Here is a 23,877-nt window from a genome sequence, read left to right on the forward strand (position 1 = left end):
GGCGGGGGAAGCCCCGGATGTTCGTTGTGGATTGAACATGGCGGCGGCAGTAGCCGCGGCGGCGGCGGCGCGAGGCGGCTGAGGGCGGTGCGCGGGCTCCGAGTTCCGGGCGGAGCAGCTAGGCCGCCAGCGACCGCGGCGCCGATCCGGTAGGTTAGGGGGTGACTGTGCCGGAGGTTTTAGGGGTGAGCCCGGCGCGGACGGTGGGGCGAGCCGGTCCGCGGAAGGGGGCGGGGCCGGCGGGGTCAAAGTTCACTCTGGGAGGACAGGGTCGCATGGAAAAGGGTTGCGGGTCAAAACTGGCGGTTGGTGAGGAGTGGAGATCCGAGGTCAGACCAGCGAGGGGGCGTGGCCGAGTTTGAAGTACCTGAGAAGTTGAAATGCAAAGTGGGGGGTGCGTTGGACGGGATCGAATGAGTCTCAAAGAAAGGGGGGCTCGGGGTGGTTTAAGAAGAGGGTGTGCCTGTAAGGGTCGGAGGTCACAAACACGCGGGGTGGGAGGGTTGGAGATTGAACGGTCACAACCAGCAGAGTGTATGAATGAGTTTTAGGCTTGGGGGGGTGTCTTTTTTTTTAGGGGTTCACAGGGAGTAACTAAGGGGCACAAAGAGGGATCGATGATCATGGAGGGTCAAAAGTAGGGTGCATTACTGGGGAGGGGGACATCCAACAGATGTGCATCCTGGGGGTGGGAAAATGGAGCCCCCTCCCACAAATAATGAAGGCCACACGGTGGTAAAGTCCTGATGATAGGCTAGGCTCCCTTCTAGAAACGGAGCTTCAAGCCTCCGCTCATATATCACTTAGCCCTCAGTACCACCTCACAGGGTCTGAATCTATTATTAAAATACTGAGTGATTTGCCCCCGGTCAGCTAAAGAGTAAGTTAAGCGGAAGAGAAGGAATTCTGACTCAGAGTCCTTCTGTGGCCTGCTGCCTTTCAAAGAATCTCGGTGCTGGTTAATATTTAAGGAGAGCGTGTTGTGTGCCTGGGCTTGTTTTATCCTTACTACAGTCTTGTGAAATGAGTATTAGCTAGAAGCCCCATTTTACAGATAGAAAGAGTAAGGCCCAGAGTGCTCAGGCTGGGTGTGGAGGTCTGTTCCTGGAAGCAGACAGCCAGGCCACTCCCTGGGTGGGAGTGGAGTGTCTATTTGGCCTCCTTGGAAGGGTGTGACCTGGGAGGGGAAGTTCCCATGGGCCTGTGGGAGTGGTGTGTTGGTGGGTGGCCCAGAGTCTAGGAGTCCTGAGAGCTCTTGGGTGCAACCTGTGGAGTTCTCTGCTCTGAACTCCGTTAAGCTTTCCCTGTGGTCTTCGGTGGCTCCCACCTTTTAAACTGCTGCTGTTGCTATGGCTCCCAAACTCTAGCTCTAGGTGTACACTGCCTTTACCTGGTTTCTGGGGCACAAGTGTGTTGTGCGTGCTCTCCTTTTGTTAGAGGGTGGGTGCTCCTGGAGCATTGCCTGCCTGCAGAGTGCTCTGTGGGAGGCCATTAAGGCACTGTGCTGGGTGCTGGGACTGAGGCAAGGGGACAGAGCCACATAGCCTTACTCTCGGGCTTTTCAGTGTCTTCTGCGGGAACAGGCTAGGGCCACACCTCAGCCAGGGACACTGGCCACATGTCTGCAAATGGAGCTGGGGTCAGGAGAGTGCCCATACTCTGGGCCTGGTCCAAGGCTTGTGTCCCTGGAAAGTCCCTTGAGGAAGCTCTGAAGGGTGAGTAGGAGGGACAGGAAGGGACACCTGGCAGAAAGAGCAGTCTGTGCACAGGCCCTAGGCTAGTGCAGCGTCCAGGGGTTAATCCATAGGTCCAGATTGGGAGGGGCTGCTTGTGAGTGCCTCACTTTACTCCTGCAAATTGAGCATAATGCAAATACTGAGTGTGGAGGCCTGGCATACAGTAGGTGCTGTATAACCTGGCATACAGTAGGCATTGTGACATACAATAGACACTAACATACATTAGGCACTGGATAGCCTGCATACAGTAGGTGCTGTGGCATACAGTAGGCACTATGGCATACAGTGGGCACTAGGTAACCTGGCATACCATAGGTGCTGTGGCATATGGTAGGCACTGGGTAGTCTGGCATACAGTAGGCACTGGGTAGCCTGGCAAACAGTAGGTACTGTGGCATACAGTAGGCGTTCTGTAGCCTAGCATACAGCAGTCACTGTGGCATATAGTGGGCACAGGGTAGTCTGGTGAACAGTAGGTACTGTGGCATACAGTAGGCGTTGTGTAACCTAGCATACAGTAGTCACTGTGGCATATAGTAGGCACGGGGTAGCCTGGTGAACAGTAGGTTCTATGGCATACAGTAGGTGCTGTGTAGCCTAGCATACAGTAGGTGCTGTGGCATATGGTAGGCACTGGGTAGCCTGGCATACAGTGGGTGCTGGGGCATACAGTAGGTATTGGGTAGCCTGCATACAGTAGGTGCTGTGGAAACACTAGTCTTGTGGCTGTCTCCTGGCTTTCACCATAGTCACCACACCCCCTCCTGGCCCCAGCAGTATCAGGGAGCCGGCAGGCTGCCAGCCAGTTCTGTGAGGCTGCTCAGCCTCCCAGCTTTGTGGTGCCAGCTTGGCACAGACAGAGATGGGGCCTGTGCCATTGGAGACCCGGATTCAGGCCCATGCCTTGTTTCTGACCAGTTTGAGACCATGGGCAAGTGTTTTTGTTTTGTTTTGGTTTGTTTTTTCCTGGGGGAGGGGGCAGATATATCATGTGTCATTTAGAAGGGTGGCTCAGAGCCTGCTGGGAATCAAGCTGTTGATTTGGGGTCCCAAGAAGCCTGGCATCTGGAACAAGCAATTTCTTATTTGCAGCTTTGTTCTTTATGATCCATTGTAGGCTAGCGGGAAAAGCAGAGCTCTCAGTGTTAGGGAACAGCCAATCTGACTGCGACAGAGCACACCATCCATGCATGCCGTCAACCCACATCTCCACTGCCCTCCTTCCACCCACGCCACATTGGAACCACTGGTCGGCCCACTGCACAGAGCGGGAGCTAGCCTCCCTTCATCTGAGCTGGGGTGGTCTCAGTCCTTTGGAAGCCCCTGATGGCCCTCATGGCCAGCTTGGGCTGAGCACCAGTGCACAGACACAGTGTGCCAGTGACCACCTGCAGCATGCTGGCTTCATGCTGTGTAAGGCTGGGAAAAGTTATTTATTTTCCCCATGAAGATTTCTTCCTGATCGTTTCACAGAGGAATCATCTTCTCCTCTTGGTGACCATTTGGCCAGTTCCCTATTGGAGCTGTGATGTGCTGTGATGAACACTAGAATGTTTCCTTCTGGGCTGTGGCCACAGTGTGCCTTGGCTTATGATGTGTGTCTTTCCCTAGATGTTTGGAAACTGCTCTCCTAGGTGGATGTGCCATACATATCCCAACAGTTCATGAAGTTTCCCTTGCTGTACCACCTGCTTTGGGCATGTTTGTGGCCCTGGCTGAAACAGTTTCCTCAACCAGGACATGACTGGCTAAGGATCCCCCACTTTCCTAGACAGTGGGGAGCATCTGGGGAGATGACTCACTCATGTGACCCCCCCCTTGACTGCTGCCCACCAAATCCATGTTCAGGATAGAGAGGATACAGTGAAAGTTTTGACTGTTAACCTCTAGGGCATGCAGGACATTGGCCACAACTTTGATCCCACTTTCTTTAGGGGACAGCTCCAGGATGGACATTTGAGAAAGGGGCTGAACTAACTTGAACTTCCTGGAAGAGGATGGGAGCAGGATAGGCCAGGGTTGTCACACACTGTATGGTTGTTGGTCAGGGCTGACTAACAGCCCTTGGCAGACCTGCCAACCGTGGATAGTGATGGTCCAAGTGGGAGGCTCAGACAGAGGGGCGAGGGCCTGAGTGGAGTCAGCAAGGGCTTTCTGGAGAGAGACTTGGTTAATGAAGAGTGGCCAGGCTTAGAAAAGAGGTAGAAAACAGAAGTGGGTCCTGAAGGTACAAAAGCCCTGGGTCTGAGTGAGCGTGGGTATTCAAAGGCAGTAGGAATGGCCAGGGGACCTGACCAGGGGGTGATGTTGTGGGCAGGGAACATGTGGCAGGTGCAACAGGACTGGGGGACTGAGGTGAGGCGTGTGGGTTTCAGTCTGCATCCCAGGGAGGGCTTGAGCGGCATCACTTTCCCTTCGTAAAGACTGCCTAGGCTGACTGGGGATGGGACTCAGTTGGTAGAGTTGCTTGTCTAGTTTGTATGAGGCCCTGGGATCCTCCATTCCCAGCATGACAATAAAACCAGGCCTGTAATCTCAGGAGGTAGAAACAAGAGGACCAAAAGCTCAAGGTCATCATCCTTCATGACTGGACTATAAGAGACCCTGTCTCAGAAAACAAACAAACAAAAACCCAAGATCACCCAGGCTGCTGTCAAAGAGGGTGTGTCCTGCTGGGGGGCAGCAGGAGACTAAGGAGGACTAGTGACAGAGGCAGGTTCTGTGTGAATTCTTCCCCAGTTAACTCACAGCATCTTCACAGCAGCCTAGGCAGTAGGTACTACAACAGGCTCCACTTCAGAGGCATGAACACGGACCCAGAGAGAAGACCTGCCTAAGGCACCCAGCAGGCAAGTGGCAGAGGCAGGATTTGAACTCCGACTTTAGGGCTCCAGCACTGATCATCCTGCCAGCCTCCATGATCTGAATGGGACACTGGATAGTGCCCATCTCTATTCCCTTGGCCCTTACCCAGGCCCCCTTTCAGACAAGCTCCCTGGGGACCCATTGATGTGAGAAGTGCTGGATGCTCAGTCGTTCCCTCCAGTACCCTCAGCGCCCTGCCCTTCCATGTGTGTCCTGTGCATCTCTTCTTGGCCTATAACTCATGGCGAGCTAGACTTCCTGGCCAGACGCCGGTCAGGGGTGTCCCCGGCATCTGTTTCTCGCATCTTCCCAACAGGTTGATGGCCACAGATGCCGTGAGTAGGAAGCCGTTCCTTCCAGATCACAGCCAGGGAAATGGGCCACCCCCACCATGCATCCGGGGCCAGGGCTTATCGTCTGCCAAGGCCTTGACCCACAGGAGGGTGGGGGGGACTGGTGAGAAAAGTTAAAAGGGGAACTCCCCTAGATCCCAGGGGAGCCCTTGATGGCAGATACGACAGAAGCCACAGCTCCCTGAAGCCTGTCTCTGGGGGCTGCTGATGTCCTGCTCTTTTCCAACAATCCAAGGGCAATGAGGACTTTCCCCTGACTGGCGTATGGTCCCCACATCCTTTGACCAGCCTCCCTTGTGGGGAACCCCTGGGAAAGAGAAAGACTCCTCCCTGGTAAATGGGGTGGCTGTGGGTCCCGCATGTGAAGGAAGCGTCCCTTGGCCCAGGGTTTGGTGTACAGTGAGGCTGGCGAGCACTGAGCTTGATGGCTTTCCCAGGTGCATCTCCTGGCGCTCGTCCCCAGACTCCATCTGTAGTGTGGCTTCAGGGCCCAGGCCAAAGTGCTTCTGCTCAGCCTGCACGTGTGTTGTGTGCTTAACCCACATTGCCAGGGCTCTGTGAGGACCCTGCAGACAAGCTGTTTTGACCTCATTTCTCTTCTCCTGCATTTTCATTTTCGAAGGCACATTTTTGCAGCCAGTGCGTGGATCATCTAGTTCCCGAATAGTCACTGAGAAACTGGAGACGCAGGGATGACGGCAGGAACCCCTGCCTCACGCTGCCAGTGCTTTCCTAGACAGAGCATTGTTCCCAGCTTCTGTGACGCTCCCTGCGCTACATTTGTTGCTTCAAGGTCCCCTCCCTTCTGTTTTCACTCAGTGCAGCAGTCTGCCCTGCTTATATCATTTGCCCCTCTCATTTTTCTGAGACAGACTTTCTTTTGGGGGCCCAGACTGAGCTCAAACTCTCCATGATCATCCTGCATCTACCACCTGAATGCTGGGGTTATAGGTGTGTACCACCATACCCGGATAACCTTTTGCACTTTGCCTCTAAAGTTCTGGGCCAAAACAGAATGCATCCTTGAGTGCCCCAAGGGATGCCTGTGACCTGCTGGGCCCCCTCTGCAGGCCAGGCCAATCTTCCCCTGCTGCAGACAGGGTTGACCATCTGAAACTCTCAGTGTCAGCACGGGCTCTAGAACAGAGCCTAAGGGTCAGAGCTGTGCTCCTCAAAGCCACCAAACTCCCACTCCCAAAGCTCTGACACTTTGACCTTAGCCAGCCAGGTTAGCAACTGTGGTCCTTACTGTTCTGAGTTGTTTAAATGAGTAAAGTGGGGCACCTTTGTGTTGTTGAAAGCCACCTCAGAGTCCTTTTCTGAGCACTGTCTATACCTGATCATTTTCTGTTTTCTCAGAAGAGGAGACATAACAGTTCTGTAGCAATCCAGGGATTGATCTGGGACTCCCACTTGGCCTTGTGTGATCTGAGACAAGTCAAAGCTCCTGTTTGCCTTTGAATCATCTGTAAAATGGGCATAATAATGGGCATAATAATGGTGCCTCCTGCCAGGGTGCCAAGGCGAGTGCTTGTGATCTCAGCATTCAGAGGCTGAAGCTGGAGGATTGAGAGTTTTAAGGCCAACCTGGGCTTCATAGTGAGACCTTATGATACCTCCTCAGAGGGTTGTTTGGAGGACATCAGTGCATGTCAGCAAAGTGTCAAAGGCTGTTGACTGCTGGATTTAACACTGTTACTCTCTCTTTGGGGGTTTTTATTTCTGTTTGGTACATTTAAGACAAGGTCTCACATTGTAGCCCAGGTTGACCTGGACTCATGTGTAACTCGGGCTGGCCCTGAACTAATGATGATCCTTCTATCTCATCCCCAGCTCTCTCTGTACCCCATCACTGATCATATAGGCCCTGTTCTGAGTGCTGTCCCTGAACAGTACGTTCCAGCTCTTCTCATCTACCCCTGGACCTAGGTGTCATATAATCTCCAGTTATAGGGCAGGACATTGAAGCCTGAAAGCCTGGCCGGAGGCTGCACAATAAGCAGGGCTGGGGTTTGGACCCTGGAGGTCTGGCTGCTAACTGAGGTGGCCACTCCCATCACCTAGGAGGCTCTCCTTCCTTCCTGCATGTACTCATTGCAAGCTGCAGGGGACCTCTGAATGGACCAGAGACAGGTACCCCCTCCCCCAAACCAAGCCTTCACATAGAAAGGACATCCCGCCCCCACCCAGCCCCAGGAACTCTGATAAAGCCCCATTGTGCAGGTTTCTAGCTGCCCAGTCCGGTTTCACCACTCCCACACAGAGTGGCCGCCAGTCCTGGCCAAGGGAAATGCCAGGGCCTGCCCCTTTTGTCTGCCCCCTACAGTCAGTAGTTACATAAGGCAGGGGGCAAAAATAGGACAGTGCAGACTGCTGCCCTTCCACAGACTCACCCTGCTGGGGGGGGACCCTTCCTTCGGCAGTCCTTGTTTCTGTCCCGAGGAACCCCTCCTTACCTGCTGCCCCACAGGTCTCCACAGCTCTGTCTTCCCTTCCCCCAGATGGCCACAGAAGCCTACCCAGAATATTCAGCTGAAATGCTGTGTGTACATAACAATTTTTATAATTGTACTACTTTCTTGTGTGAGTGGTGCTAGGGATCGAACCCAGGACCCACCCACATGGGAGGCAAGCACTCACCACTGACCTGTTCCTTCTAGCCCAACTCCACTGCTTCTTTTTTTTTTAAATTTTTATTCCATGTGTATGAGTGTATTGCCTGCATGTGTGTTAAGTGCACCCATGTCGTGCAGTGCCCATGGAGGACAGAAGAGGACATTAGATCCCCTGGAACTGGACTTACAGACAGTTGTTAGCTGCCGTGTGGATGCTGGGAATTGAACTCGGGTCCTTGTAGAGAAATCAGTACTCTTAACCGCTGAGCCATCTCTCCAACCCTTCCACTGCTTTTTTTGAGTGTGGGGTCTTCATGTGAATGTGCAGGTGTATGTGCCATGTGCATCCATGCAGAAGTCAGAGCAAGACACTCAGTGTCTGCCTCTGTTGATTTCTACCTCACTGCTCCTGAGACAGCATGGAGGAAGCTCGACATTTGAACTCTTCCTCTCCTCATTCTCACATCCTCCCAACACTTGGTACTTTCAGACTTTTTAGTCGACCTTGGACCAGTTTATTTATTGGTTTATTTTGAGATAGGGTCTGACTGTGTAGCACAGGCTGGCCAAAAGCTTGTGGCAATTCTTTTGTCTCAGCCTCCAGAGTGCTAGAACAGCACTTCTTCACTTGTGTTTCTATAAATTCCAGCTCTTCTGCCCTCCAGGAATAGGAGTCCAGTGCTTATCCCTTGGTATGCCTGTACTGGGGCCCTGGGCCAAACCCCTGGGGCCCCAGACTCAGGCATGCCATGCTAGGCTTAGTCTAGGTCTAGCTAGGCAAGCAGACTTTGACCAAAGAATGGCACCATAACAGGTAACAGAAACCAGGCTGCTGTCTCAGCCTGCTTTCTTTCCCTGGGGACCTTGACTGAGTAACAGTCTCCCTCTGGTCTGCAGACCTGGCCCTCTCTACTTCTCCCCCTTCTCCAGGCTCCAGTGGCACTGTTTCTCTCCCAAGTATAACCTGCACGCTTCTCCCTTGGCCCCCACAGCTCAGGCTCCCCTCTTCCTCCTCCCAGCCCATACCACAGTCTTTTTATTCCTTCCCAGTTCCCCTGCCCCTAGTCTGTCCCAGCATAGCCAAACACTGGTCCTGCTGAGTGCCCCCCCCATGGCTCCAGTCTCCCTGCAAGGCCCCTGGACACCCCTACCTCCCCTCCCCTCCATCCACATTGTCCTTTACTCTTCTTGCCTCAGGGTTCCTAGAACATTCCTGGCTGAGTCCTGCCTCAGGGCCTTTGTTCTTGCTGCTCTAGCTAGCAACCCTGGTTATCTCTGCTTCCAGTTCAGTCTCTGCTGGTTGTCACTCCTCTTAGGGAGAGGCCTGACAGCTCAGTCTACAGTAGCACCCCACGCCTCACACCCGCTGGCCACTTCCCTGGCTTGATTTTCTCTGTAGCAATCTCCAGTTGCTTACATTCCATTACAAAGCAGTATACCTGCTGCTTTATGGTACACCCTCATCCCCACCCAGCTCACCTTCACTTTGGTGGACTAGGGTGGAAGGACAGGGCCCTCTCACCTTGCCCCTTGCTCTGTTCTCATGACTTCATATGCAGTGGCCCTAAATGCTGGTGAACAGACAGTGAGCTAGTGAGCTGAATGACTGAGGGTCATTGCCAGAGCGTGTACTAGGGGACCTGAGTGGGGTGAAACCCTAGTGGGGCATGATGCTTGAAGGACCACCTGACCCTTGTTCTTGTGGACATCCCATCAGGTGAGCGAGCATAAGGGGCCTTTGAGGAGCTGAAGGGAGACTTGGTTCAGGTCCATAGTTAGGCTGCATTTGCTCTGGCCTCTCATGCCTCTCAGCATCTTCCTGTTTAGATGCAGCTCTTCAGGTGTTCTGGACTGTTCCAACACCCTACACACGCTCATCCTGGCGCCTGCCATATAAATAGACATGTGATTGTTTATTTTCTTTTCCCAGCAAATGCATGCTGGCCTGTTGTGACCTCCGGAGGAATGCAATGGCAGATACACAGACCAGCTGCTACCCGTTTGGAGCCTGTCTCCCAGCCTGGGCTGCTGAGGCTACCCTGCCTGGGGCAGAAGGCCCGACATGACCTCAGGCCTGGGGAGCTTAGGTTCTGGATACAGGATCCTCTTTAGACTAGTTAATAGGGAAACTAATTGAGGATGTGCATGTGCAGGTGCCCACGAAGCACTCCCATGCTGCAGCCCAGGCTTTCCTGGAATCCCAGGGGCAGCACGCCCATCCGACCCATTTCTCAGATGAGGTGAGCCCGACATCTGTGGGGAGTCCTTGGCATGGCCACAGCCTTGTGTGCGATTGGCATCACCCTGGCAGCCATCAGGCTGGGCAGCTTCGGTGTGCCCTTCAAATCTCAGACCCAGTCAGGGCACCTGCCTGCTCTACCCTTGAGGTGTCTGCCCTTCGATTTCGATTGCTTAGCTCTGTGAATTCAGTCCTAGACTCTGGATGAGAGCCTTTGTTTCTGAGGTGACACAGTTTCTTTCTGCTCGTTGGTATTTTATCTTTTTACTTAAAAAAAAATTTGTTATTTTTATTTTCTCTGTGTGTGTGTGCATATTACATGCATACTGTAGGTAGGTGTACCCGTGTCATGCAGTGTTCATGGAGGACAGAAGAAGGCTTCAAATCCCCTGGAACTGGAGTTACAGACAGTTGTTAGTCACCATGTGGGTGCTGGGAACTAAACCCTGTCCTCTGCAAGAGCCAGCAGTGCTCTTAACCGCTGAGTCATCTCTCCAGCCCCTTTTCTTTTTACTTTTTAAAACTCTTATTATTGTGTGTGCATGATGTGTGTGTGAGTGAGGAGGTCACAGAACACTGTGGAGGACTTTCTCCCCCTCCTTGTACAGGGGTTCCAGGGTTTGAACTCAGGTTATTACCCACTGAGCCATCTCACCACCTCTTTTTATTTCTTAAAATTGTCTTTTGATGAAGGAAGTATATAATTTTTTATTATTTTTATTTTATGCATATGCGTGTATTGCCTGCATGTAGGTAAGTGCAATGCCCTTGGAGGTCAGAAGAACCTGTCAGATCCCCTGGAACTGCAGTTACGGACAGTTGTTGGCTGCCATGTGGGTGCTGGGATTCGAACCTGGGTCTTCTGCAAGAACAACCAGTGTTCTTACCCGCTGAGCCCTCTCTCCAGCCCTGGAAGTGTATAATTTTAAGATTGACAGAGTCTACAATTTCTTTCTAGCTTTATAGTTTGACTCTTCACAATTGGTCTTTTAAAAAAAAATTTATGAGCTCGGCGTGGTAGTGCACACCTTTAATCCCAACACTCAGGAGGCAGGCAGGCGGATCTCTGTGAGTTCAATCTCTGTGAGTTCAAGGCCAGCCTGGTCTACATAGGACAGCTGGGGCTACAGGGAGACTGTCTCAAAACAAAACAAAATTTATTTAGTGTGTGTGTGTGTGTGTGTGTGTGTGTGTGTGTATGTGTATGTGTATGATGGTGAGTGTGTGGAGGCCAAAGGACAACTTGCAGGAGTGGTTCTCTCCCTCTGCCATGTGGGTCTCAGGGATTGAACTCAAGCCATCAGTGGCTCCTTTTCCTGCCAAGCCATCTTGCTAGCCCCCACATTTGGTCTTTACTGTGTGTGTGTGTGTTGGTATGTCGGTGTCTGTGTGTGAAGTAGGAACCCAATTCCACATATGGAGACTCCCCCCCCCACACACACTCATCCAAGCCCTATTTATGAAGCAGACCAGCTCTACACTCCTGCCCTGGTCATGAATGTCTGCACAGGTTTGTCTCTGGGTGCTCTCTGCATTTCTCTGGCCCAGTTCCTGCATCCTGCCTCCCTGTCCTAATTTCCTTAGCTTCTAAGTCTTGACTGCAGTGAGGGTAAGCCCCCGACTTGTTCTTCAACAGTGTTGCCTTGGCCACTCTTGGCTTTTTACCATTTCATTTAACTTGGACAGCTTGTCAGTACACACGCACACACACATTCTGAGTCTCCCAATCCATGAACGTGGTATGTCTCCATGTCTTTTCCTGTGACTCTCAGAAAAGTATCATACTTTGCCAGCAGAGGACTAGCCTGCCTACCCAGGATTTATTCTGGGTCTTTGATGACGTAGCAGGGGTCTCCACCCTCTACTCAAGGTGTCAAGGTGTTTGTCCCCCTATATTTAGCCTTGCAGAGTGACGACCTTCCCCATCCCCTTCTTCCTTGGCCTCACCATGGGCCCTGCAGAGGGTGGGCAGGGTGCCCGGAGTAGAGGCTATAATTTTCTTGAATGATTTCAGGGGCTAATTAAAGGTTTTCCTTGACTAATCAGCTTATGGTTTAATTATCAGGGAACAGGCTCAGGGATGTGGAAGCAGCTCTGATGGGACCTCTCCAGAGTGTGGCAGGAAGGAGCCATGGCCCAGCCCTACTTCATAGGTTTAGCAGGATTTAGGGATGCCCTGAACCTCTTGCACGTCAGCAGGGGCCACCGTTCCTGTGTCCCCTCTGATGGCATCTACCTAGTGCTCTTACTTGACTCATTCTTTTGTCTGTCCTTTCTTCTGTCTGGTCACTGGCACACATGCTGATAACTCACTGAGCCTGATGCCTGGTCTGAGCCTTGTAGCTGGTGGCCCTGAGGAGACAAGGGCTTCTAGAATGGAGCTCTGCGGGGAGGGGGGGGGGGGGTCTGGACAGGGTCACTGAGTGATGGCCTGGGCTTCAGTGGGAAGGCTAGCTGGACCCCATTGGTCCTGAGAGTCTGTAAAGGGGGAGGAGACCCAGAGATGTTGGTACCAGGAGTGATTTCATTCCTTGCATTCCTCAGCAGGCCCCAGACTCCTGGTAGCCCTAGGTGGGGGAGGGTGACCAGCAGAAAGGTTTCTGGACACTGGCCCTGCCCCTCCCCCTGCCCAACAGTCAACTGTGCCCTCCTCTAAGTCTCCAGCCTGACCTGGCTGAATCTTGGACCAGACCCCATCCCTTCAGCAGAAAGAATCACGTGGGGCAGGCAGAGGGGATGCAGGGCCTAGTCCATACTGCTGGACACACCGTCCCTTGCTGGGAGCTGGGCTCTGGAGTTTTTCTAAGTACCTCTGGTGACCTAAGGGGAACACGGGGTGAGAGCCGCTGTTCAACAGGCAAGCCATCACACTCAGATGAGCTTCCAGGATCTGTCAGGACCTTCTGGAACTTTTCTAGGCATCTGCCCGGGAGTGATGATGCTCTGGCACACTCTAGGAAGACAGTGCTATTGTTCTCATTTACAGGCAGAACAGTGGAGGCCCAGAGCAGGCTGCTGTGCCTGCCACTGTGGCAGCCATGCCTGCTCCAGATTCCCATCCCTGGACCATCCAAAGGACTTGGCACACACACACATATATGTGCACAGGCACACACACCTGTGTCTCTGCCCACCCCATCCTCTATCCCACCCCATGCCTGCTTCCCCTCTCCCCTGGCAGAGCTTCTGGAGGGATAATGGCTGCTGCAGGCCTAGGGCATCCTTCAGATGGGAAGGACCCTGGCATCACCCAGCCTCCCACCCTGCTCCTCACACCTTGTGGTTGTGGGTGGTAGGGCACCAGACTACAGTGCCTTGGGGTTTTCTAGTCTGGTGTCACCAGACTCTCCATGGGCCCAGGTCTGGTCACCCACTCCCAGCTCTGCTCCTGGCTGCTGTGGCTTGAATTGTCCTCTGGCCCTGGTTTAGTACCAGCAGAGGCTTGTGCTGAAGATGCGTGTCACATCGCACAAGCCCTTATTACTCCTTCAAGTCCCCATGCACTATGGCTGTGTCTCATCTCCCCAAGCCTGGCTAGAACAGCTTACTCTCTGTCTTCAGGTTGGCCCTAAGCTCACATGTCCTAGTTCCCACATTTGGAGCTGAGGGGTAGGTGCCAGGGCTGCTGGGCTGTGAGTCAGCAAGTGTACCTCACGGAGCCAGGCTTCTGTTGCCGTGCCTTCAGAGTCCCTAGCTCTGTCATTGCCATTGTGGTTGTTAGGGTGGCCCGGTGCACTCAGATGCCATAGGTGGCGTTCACAGAATTCTTTATGTAGTGATGGGCCTGGCACCCTTCATAAAATGTGGAACACCTTTGTGTTATGGAAATGCCCACACAGACTTGAGAGAACTATCTCTTGCCGACAGCTGCAGCAGCTGCCGGGCTGTACCCTCATCCCAGGTGATCCTTTTAAAACAAACTCTAAGTGTTATTAACTTTAGCCAGAGACTGTTGAGATGTATCTGTTGTCAAGAATTCCATACTGGCTTCACATTGCCCATATGCCTTAAAATCTTTTTTTTAACTTTATTATTTTTATTTTATGTGTATGAGTGTATTGCCTGCATGTATGTGAGTGCACCTGTGTCGTGCAGTGCCGCAGAGGTCAGAGGAGGGCTTCAGATTCCCCTGGAACTGGAGTTAAGGACGATTCGTTGCCACCATGTGGGTGCTGGGAATTGAACCCAGGTCCTCTGCAAGAGCAGTCAGTGCTCTTAACCACTGAGCTATCTTTCCAGCCCAAAGTCTTTTTTTTTTTTTTTAAAGATTTTTTAAAGATGACTGTTATTTATGTGTGTGTGTCTGTACATGTGTGTGGGTGCCCACAGAGGCCAGAAGAGGATGTCAGAGCCCTTGGAGCTAGAGTTACAACCATTGTGAGCTGCCTGATGTAGGTTCTGGGATCCAAACTCTGGTCCTCTTCTAGAGCAGTAAGCATTCCTAACAGCTGAGCCCTCTTTCCAGCCTTTAAAATCCATTTTTCATTGTGTCTGTTGTGGTCTGACCTAGGTCTACGTCCTCCTGAATCTCCTTGCTTTTCTGGTTGCCGTGTGTGTGTGTGTGTGTGTGTGTGTGTGTGTGTGTGTGTGTGTATGTGTGTGTGTGTTTGAGATGGGGGGGCTGGACCCTTCTTCTGGGCAGCTCCACATCTCAGTCCTGCCAATGGTGTCATTTCCCTGTCCTCTCTGTTGCCTGTGAGTCAGAGCACCCCTCCCCCCATTCAGGCTCAGTTTCCCTGTGGTGGTATGTTTGGGGGATGCACATACTTTTAAAACTGATGCTGTGGGGGAACATCTGGATTTAATGATTTAATGACTTAATGTTTGCATGACCATGTTGAGTTAACATCGAGGATCAAAATTGAAAACAAAAACCAGCTAGCAAAGTCTGGCACATGCTGTGGTCTCAGCACATAGAAGGTTTAGGCAGGAGGTCCCGAGACCCAGGCTATACTGGGGTATATATAGAGACTGTCTTGGACAAAATAAAACCTTTGTTGAGTGGACGCGTGAAAGAATGACAGTGGTGAAGAGAGTGGACTTCCACCAGAGCTTTGGTCAGACCTGCCTCGGAGTCTTGGCCCTGACATATGCTGTGTGGCCTTGTATCTCTGAGCCTCACCATCCTCTGCACAGTCGACCCCTCAGAGCCCCTCCTCTGTGCCTTGTGCCCAGCCTTGTGCATGGGCCTGCACAGAATGCCTTGGCTTCACTGCTGTCCTGTCTCCAGCATGGGGCACAGGTGAGCCACCAGGGACTGTCCCTACCCTGGGGACACTTTACTTGATCTTAAATAATAACTCCTTCCCTCCCCTATGGCACTGGCTCTGATGCCTCAGGACAGGGGTGCCTCAGACCAGGCATGCTCCGGAGGCTACAAAGATTCATAGGAGCACCACGTGGGATTGCCCAGCGTGTGGGATGGCCTGAGTTCTAGCCTGGTTCTGAGGGTTCCAGGGCTATCTGCCACCTGCCTTTTGTCCTAGTGGCAGTAAATAGGACTGCTGTGATGGAGGGGGAAGGGAGCAGGGAGATGGGACAGAGGCTGAGGAACTGTGGCCAGCACACATACCCAGGAAGCTCCCTGGAGCTGGAGCTTGGCTTGTTATCTCCAGTACAAGATCTGAGCCTGCATGAAGTGTGTGGGCACCGTAGGTTCAGTTTTGGGTCTAGTCATCAAGCAGATGCCCATGAGTAGCAGAGGAGGGGACAAGCACTGGCCCCACCCAGGCCCTTCCCTTGAGCACTTTGTAGCACTAGCTCTGCATTCAGCCCCTCTTCCTTTCACTGTCACCTCTTCTAGGGTAAATCTTGAAAGACTTAACCTCAAGGGACCAGAGAATCACCTGCTGCTGTGGGTCCCCTGTGTACTAAGAGACAAAGCCCAGGGACCAGGTCTGTGATCCCTGTCTGCTTCTTCCCCGGGTTTAAACTGCATGGAAATGGTGGGTGATTAGGAGCTCTGGGCCACAGCGTGCTGTCAGTGTTCTGCTCTTAAGAGCGCTCCAACTCTGTCAAGGAAGCTGCTCCAGCAGGGTGCTCTTCTGCAGGGGTCAAGTGAAAACAGGTGCTCTGGGCTCCTCCAACCACAGCTGTCAGCTTCCTGCCCACTGAGAATATGCCAGCTCCCTGGTCACTAAATGGGGGTCAGTTTCAAGCCTATGCCCTACAAAGGGGCTGTGATATTGCCCCTCTGGGCCTTGGATCAGACTTGGGGCAGGAAGTATCCCTTTCTATCCCTGCCCATCCCTGGCAGCCATTTCACTATAGAGGCCACTATAGGGGGCCTCCAGGTCAGCCAGGGTTTGCTGCACAGCTCTGTTACTGAGTGGGTAGTTTGGGGCATGTGCAGCCCTCTCTCACCCCAGTTAGCGTCATTTGCCCAAACGTACAGGTTAGTTTGTAAGCACTCGGGCTGCCACCTCTGGTGTCACTCGCAGTTGTGGTGGTGACTTTCCTTCTTGCTGTGGTCAAATGCCCAATGGAAGTAGCTTAAGGAAGAGGCCTATTTTGGCTCAAGTTTGAAGATACAGTTCATCGTGGCTGGGATGGCAAGGTAGTAGGGGAGTAAAACAGCTGATCACACGGTGTGCAGACAGGAAGCGCCACCATGCCACCCCTCCTTTTTAAAAAAAGATTTATTTTGTGTGTGTACACACGTGCATGTATAGGTGCCCACAGAGACCAAGAGAAGGTGTCAGAGCCCCTGGAGCTGGAGTAATGGGTGGTTGTGAGCTGCCCAATATGGGTGCTGGGAACTGAACGCTGGTCCTTTGGAAGAGCAGCAAGCTCTCCTAACCACTGAGCCATCTCCAGCCCCTCAGTTTCTCCTTTTTATAAAGTCCTGGACCCCCGCCCCTGGGATGCTGCTTCCCACATTGAGTGGGTCTTACATGTTGAGTTGACCCTTTCTATAAGCAGTCTCATTGACATACCTAGGAGTGTGTTTCCATGGTGATTCTAAATCTGGAAGTTGACAATGAGACGTCATAGTAGTATTGACCTCATTGCCTTTCATTCCTTCACTTGTCCCTTCACTGTGTACCTCTGGTGAGTCCAGCTTTGGGGCTGGTGGAGGCCCTACCCTCATGGAGCTTGTGGAGCTTGTAGTCTAGGGAGGAAGGCCAACACAGCCCCAGGCAGTGACAGCCCAGAGTGATGACAGCACAGCATTAGGATTGATAGGGAAGCTCAGAGGGCTGAGGGAGGCCCTGGCTCCATCCAGGAAACCCGAAAAGGCTTCCTGAAGGAGACATCCAGGCTGAGGCCTGAGAAAGAGGAGGAGCTGGTTTGTGGAAGGAACAGTAGCAGAGCACCATGGTCAAGGCCGACAGAGGGAGGGTCTGAGCATGGTGGGGTGCCTGTAATCCCATGCTCCCACATAGGGAGCATGAATTTGAGACCAGCCTGGGCTACGTAGTTTTGAGATACTGTCTCAAAACAAGGCAAAGGCGAAAAGACGGGGAAGATCTGGCATTATAAATAAATGATTAAAATTCATTTTTAAGATTTTTATTTTCAATTATGTGTATGTGTGTCTGTGTATGTGCAATATGCATTCAGGTGCGTACAGAGGCCAGAAGGGGTTGTCAGATCTCTGAGGAGCTGCAGTTACAGTTGGTTATAAGCTGCCATGTGGGTGCTGGGAATCAGATGCAGGTCTTCTGCAAGAGCAGCCAGTGTTCTTAACTGCTGAGCCATCTCTCCAGCCCCAGTTATTGATATTCTTAAGTAAACTTTTCATTTTGAGATAACCAGAGCTTCACATTGCTGTGTAAGACATCTGTGAGGAGATGTAGCACATTCTTCCCACCTTCCCTCAGTGGGTCCACCAACCAGGATGAAGAACTTGATCTGGTCAAGGCCAAGCAGTCCATCACAAGATCCCTGCCCAGACCTTCCACAGCCGCACCCCTCCCCACCCCTAACCTCTGGCATCCACTCCCTTGTTTTATAATTCTGTCATTTCAACAGTGTTATTATGTAAGCAGAATCATACCCTAGGGAACCTTGTGGAATTGACTTCATTCACACAGCCCAGTTCTCTGGAGACCTCGCAGATGGCTGTGTGTCGGGAACTCCTCCTTTGCTGTTGCTGAGTAGCACTCATGAGCACCCCAGGGTGTTCTAACCACCTTTCCATCAGGGGGCATCTGCTTATCTTTAGCTTTTTGGCTATTAAAAGTAAAAACTGCTGTGAACCTTCCCATATTGGTTTTTGAGTGGAACATAATTTTTTGTTTTTTTCAGCGGGGACAAATACCCCAATGTGTAATTTCTGGGTGGTATGGCAGTTGTGTGTTTTAAGGTTGCCAGACTGTTTCCCAGAGTAGCTGCACTGTTTTCCATTCCCACCATCAGGGCGTGCAGGATGCCATTTCAATGCAGCCTCACCAGCATTCAGTGTTGTCAGTATTTTTTATTTTAACTCTCGTGGTAAGCGGGTGACATTATCTCACTGTGGCGTTAATGTGTGTCTCCCTAAGGCTAATGCCGTCAAACATCCTGGTGTGTGCCGTGTGCCATCTGTGCATCTGCCTTGCTGACACGTCTTGTGGCTGTTTTCTGATTGGACTGTTTGCTTTGCTGTTCGGTTCTGCAGTGTCTCTGTACAGCCTTGGCCTCTGTCAGACAGGGCACTTTTTTCGCTCACTCTCTAGCTTGTCTTTTTTCCCTGCAGGATTGGGGCTCGAACCTAGGGCCCTCGTGTATGCCAGACAAGCACTCTACCACTGAGCAGCCCCAGACCTAGAGTGTCTTTTTATCCTCGTTACGTGGACTGTTGCAGAGGAAAATTTTCAGTTTTAATGAGATACCTTCATCTTTTGTGTGCTTGCTTCTTTGTGACAGGTTTTTACTTTGTAGCCCTTGCTGGCCTGGCTGTGTAGATCCACCAGCCTCTGCCTTCTGAGTGTTGGGATTAAAGATGTGGGCCATCACACTTGGCCTTTCATTCATTGTTCCTTTTATGGATGGTACCTTTGGTGTAGCATCTAAGAGCCCTGAACTCGATCCTGGAGATTGTCTTCTGGTTTCTTCATTTGTTTGTTTGGTGCTAGGAGTTGACCCTAGGGCCCTGCGTGTGCACAGCAGCCACACCGCCACCCCCACCACCACCCTAAGGCCCTGCGTGTGCACAGCAGCCACACCGCCACGCCACCCCACCACCACGTCCTGACCTCTTTTTACTTTCTTTGAGACAGGGTCTCATCAAGTTGCCCAGACTAGATATAAACTTAACCTATAGCTCAAGCTGGCCTTAAATTTGGAATCCTCCTGCTTCAGCCTCTGAAGTGCTGGGATTACAGGCCTGTGCCACCAGTCCTAGCTGTTCTGTTTTCTAAATTTCTTACACTTTTATGCTTTAAGGCCACAATCCATTGCAAGCTAGTTTTTGTGTGGTGTGAGGTTTAGGTCAAGGTTCTTTTTTTTTTTTAATTTTTAAATTTTTTTAACTTTTTTATGTGTATGTGTATATTGCCTGCATGTAAGTAAGCATACCCGTGTTGTGCAATGCCAGCGGAGGACAGAAGAGGCTGTTGGATCCCCTGGAACTGGAGTTACAGTTGTTAGCTACCATGTGAGTGCTGGGATTCAAGCCTGGGTCTTCTACAAGAACATTCAGTGTTCTTAACTGCTGAGCCATCTCTCCAGCCCCAGGTCAAGGTTCTTTTTAAAAAGCATTTTGTTTATCTTTATTTTATGAGTATGAATGTTTTTGCCCTCACAGATCTAAGTGTACCACATGTGTGCAATGCCCACAATAGCCAGAAAAGGGTGCTGGATCCCTCTGGATCTGGAACTGGAGTTACAGACAGACAGTTGTTAGCCACCATGTGGATGCTGGGAACTGAGCCCCAGTCCTCTGCAAGAGCAGCCAGTGCACTTACCTGCTAAGCCTTTGCTCCAGCCCTCAGGTCAAGGTTCTCTTGTGCATGCATACAGATGCCCAGTTGTTCCAGTACCATCTGGAAAATGGCTGTTTCTTCCACTGACTTTCCCTTGACTCTATAATGAATCGGTTACCACAGTCCAGTACCACCTCATATCTACCAGAATGGCCACTGGCAAACAGAAAAGAGCAGGGCATGGGGGCTCAGGCCTGTGATCCCAATATTCAGGAGGCACAGGCAGGAGCCAGCCTGGGCTACATAGTGAGACCCTGGAGAGATGGGGAGGGAAGGAAGAAAGGAAAGAAAAACAAAATAATGTGTTGGGCAGATATGAAGGAATTGGAAGCCCATTCATCCCAGGTGAGACTGTAGATGGCACAGCCTGTGAAAAGCACTTTGGCATTTCTTGTAGGGTTAAGCAGAGACTTGCCTATATGACCCAGCACTTCAGATCCCCGGTGTACATCCAAAAAAAGTGAAAGCAGGGACTGGGACAGACATTTGCACACCCAGTTCATTGCAGTATTGTTCACAGTAGCCAGAGGTGGAAACAACCCAGCATCCTTCAGTCAGTGAAAGGAGAAAGAACATGTGGCATATTATTCAGCCATATAAAAGGATAGAATTTGGAGAGGCGTTATTGTGTGGATGGACCTTGAGAGCATTATACTTTAATGAAGTAAGCCAAACTCCAAAGAAAAATAATTGTATGATTCTGCCTGTACAAGGGACCTAGATAGGCACAGTGAAAGGGACAGAAAATAGAAGAAGCCACCTGGGGGACAGGGAAGAGGAGCCATTATCTTTTTGCTGGGTACAGAGTTCTTGTTGGGGACAATAAAAAGGCTTGGGAATAGAGAGTGGTGATGGCTCTGGAACACCACATGTGTATTTAAAGTCACCAGATTGCACACTAGCAAGTGATGAAAATGAGAGGTATCGTGTATTTTGCTATAATAAAAAATCTATTAAAAAAATGCTTCTTTTGAAACAGGGTCTCACTAGAACTCACTCTGTAGCCCAGGCTGGCCTTGAGCTTGCAGTGATCCTCCTGCCCCTGCCTCCTGGGTGCTGGGTTTGCAGACTTACACCCCCACACCTGGCATAAAATCATTTGATTTTTTTATGCCTAGTGAGTACTGTTGCTTTGTGTCCATTTCTGGGTTCTCTGGCTCTTCTGCATGTCGCTCCTTCCCTGTCCCCCATCTCTGTAGTCATGTCTCAGGCCTTAAGTCGTGTCACATGGAGTGAGGCCTCTCATTTTGCTGTGTCTCCCCCCAGCCCCCCACCCCCGTGGGCCTGGGCCTGATGTTTCTGGAACTTCTCCACAGGTCCCTATGTCAAGATGCTGCTTACCAGTACCTTCCTCATCCTCATCCCTAGTGTCCCACTTTCTACAAGTGTTGCTTTTCTGTGTGTATGTATGTGCACGTTTGTGTGCATGTGTGCATGCATGTGAAAGCCACAAGGCGGTGTTGAGTGTCTTCCTCTGTCACTCTCCATAGTATTTTTGGAGACAGAGTCTCTCACTGAACCTGGAGTCTCATCAATTAGGGTAGGTTGAGCTCCAGGGATCTGCCTCTCTCATCCGCAGGTCATATGCCCTCGTGCCCAGCTTCTCATATGGGTGGCGGGGATCGAATCAGGTCCTCATACTTGCTCTTTACCAGTCGAATAAAATATTGCATTTCTCAGTAGGCGGAATTCATGGCCACTTCTCTCTACAGCCCCTACTGTCCTGGCCACTATCCTCAGCTGCCTGGCCCATGCTCCATCCTGACCTCTCCTCTCTACTACACCCACACAGGTCTCCTGGGTCCCACCCTCCCCCAAGCATCCAAAGTTAAAAACCTCAAGCTCATGTCTGTCTTTGGCAATCCGCCGTGGATCCCTGTGCTGGCCTCCACCACTGTGGCTTCCCTTAGACCCTGTCCTCGCCGCCCCTCCAGCCAGCCTGTCAGCTGTAATTCCATGTTTCATTGTGTGATGGCTGGTCACGAGCCTCAGAGGGCATCTGGTGGACATGAGGTGACCTCTTGCTGAGTTTGGAGAAGGAAGTTGCATGTGGCTGGAGCAGGCAAGAGAGAAGACAAGAGAAGAGTGAGGGAGGAAACAAGGGCAGAGGTGGGCATGGCCTGCGGGCTCCTGGTAAGGAGATGGCTTTAGCCGCATGGCCCTGGTAGGTTTTCAGCAGAGAGGGACACGGTCAGATTAGCTTTACAAAGGTCTGCCTGACCCAGCAGAAACAGGCAGAGGTTTTGAATAGACACCTAGTAAAAGAGGATGTTCTGCTGGCTTCTATAAACACAAAAGAATGCAAGTGGACCAAGTAGAAAATGCAAATGAAAACTAGGCTGAGCTGTGCTGCAGAGATCAGAGATGGGCAAGTAAGCAGAGGGACCAGGCCCTGGCCCTGCTGAGGGGTGGGAGTGGGTAGTCCTTGTGTGGGGCTACTTGGTATTGGCAAGCTCTGCCTTGCAGTTCCCCTTGCAGGCATTTGCCCACAGGTGCACTTGAGCACCTGCGAGATGCCAGTTGCACAGTTAGCATTGCCACCTTGCTTCTAAGAGCAAAAGGCAAAGTGACCGTCCTGGCCCCATGTGAGTTGGCCCAAGTCACCACAGCCCTTCCACATGGCACATGCAGCGGCCAGCACTGTGACCTCGAGGCATGGGAAATCACAAGACATACATCTGCACAGACATGCGTAGTCTTTCTCGAAAACTGGGATTTGAGATTATTAAGATGTATGCTGAAATTGCCTCATACACTAATGTACGTCATAACCAGTTACTATAAAGGGGGACAAAAAACCTTTACTGCCCCCTCCAAGTGAAGAGACAAAGGGTGCTGCCATCCTTTCTCTGACCCTCCAAAGCTCCTGCTCCTTCTCCAGAGATGTCCTCCTGACTTTTCCCCTCATTACTGGAGATTAACAGATAGAGCCCTAGCATTCTAGGCAGGTGTTCTACCTCTGAGCCCCTCTCTGGGGGATTCTGAGCACGTGCTCTGAGCTGCCTTCTTTTTACACTGGGTGGGCAGTGGGTGAAACAGGGTCTTGCTGTGCAGCCCTAGCTAGCCTGGCACTTACTTTGTATCCTAGGCTGACTGCATACTCAAAGCACTCTTCCTGCCTCAGCCTCCCAAGTGAGCCACCTCACCTGGCTACTTTTTTGTTGTTTAATTTTGAGATAGGGTCTCACCTAGTTGCTCAGCTTAACCTCAAACTTACCCTAACCCAGGCAAGCCTTGAACTTTCAATCCTCCTGACTCTTGGAGCCATCCCTCCTCAGTCCTCTACTGTTTTACCCCTTCCTACAAAGCACTGAAGTCACCTCAATAGGGTCCTAGGCTTTGTTGTTGAGACTCACCCACATGTAGTGCGGGCTGTTCAGCTCCCCATGGTATGCCCTTCCAGGGAGCCAGGACAGCACAGTGATGAGCATCTGTTTTCTTTCCAGTGTCTAGTGACTGCCACAAGCCTTCCCCACAGGCTCCTGGGGCTGGCATTTTGCTTGTATTGTACTCAGGAGAGCACTTGCCAGTTCCCCAGTGTGTTTTACCAACTGGTGCTGCCAGAGTCCTCCCAAGTGCCAGCCTGGGAATGCTTTGGAGCAGGGCTAGGTGCTGTGTGTATGGTATGCTGCTTTTTGTGGGGTTCTTAAGTGCGTGGGGGGGGGTATTCATGAGTACATGTGTAGGATCTCAGAAAGGAAAAAAATTCTGCCTCTAGGACCAAGAGGTGTGGAGTGGGGTATCCTACCCCTGTTTACCCTTTGGTTCCTTTTGGCTTTAGCATCCTAGAGACAGATAAAAAGAGGTAAACAAGCTCCCATGTGGCAAACCGTGATTAGTTGAGAGTCACCCGCTCTGCCTTCCCTCCTCTTGGACCTGTTTCCTGGAGATGGCCAGAGCTGGCCAGGCCTCACCACCTTCCGAAGCAGAGCCCAAACCTGCTGGTCTGGTTTGGGGAGGCAGCCTGACCTGGCTCCTTACTGGGCGGGCGGCTGCTTCCTAGGTGCCCTGCCCCCACAGGAGGAGGTGACCGGAGACCTGGCAGTTCTGGGGTTCTGAACACCCGACCTCCTGTGGCTTGGGGCATGGTTCAGCTCCTTCTCAGAGCCCTTGGTTGGGCAGGCAGGGTAGTAGACAGAGGAGGCATTAGGCCCATGA

The 23,877-nt window shown here is 51.7% G+C and overlaps 1 protein-coding gene across 2 annotated transcripts in view; it reads left to right on the forward strand.

Annotated features, from left to right (window-relative positions):
* Pak4 (p21 (RAC1) activated kinase 4) overlaps positions 1 to 23,877 on the forward strand; it is a 43,501-nt gene continuing 19,624 nt past the window's right edge. The window contains exon 1 of one of the 2 annotated variants that reach the window (XM_008853945.3): positions 1 to 149. The gene's annotated coding sequence lies outside the window, so the exon portion shown is untranslated. Of the gene's footprint in view, positions 150 to 374; positions 395 to 23,877 lie in introns of those variants that run through there. The other variant, XM_029556561.1, reaches the window with a different exon arrangement.

Source organism: Nannospalax galili, unplaced genomic scaffold (assembly GCF_000622305.1).
Source record: "Nannospalax galili isolate Female #2095 unplaced genomic scaffold, S.galili_v1.0 scaffold886, whole genome shotgun sequence".
Taxonomy (NCBI): Eukaryota; Metazoa; Chordata; class Mammalia; order Rodentia; family Spalacidae; genus Nannospalax; species Nannospalax galili.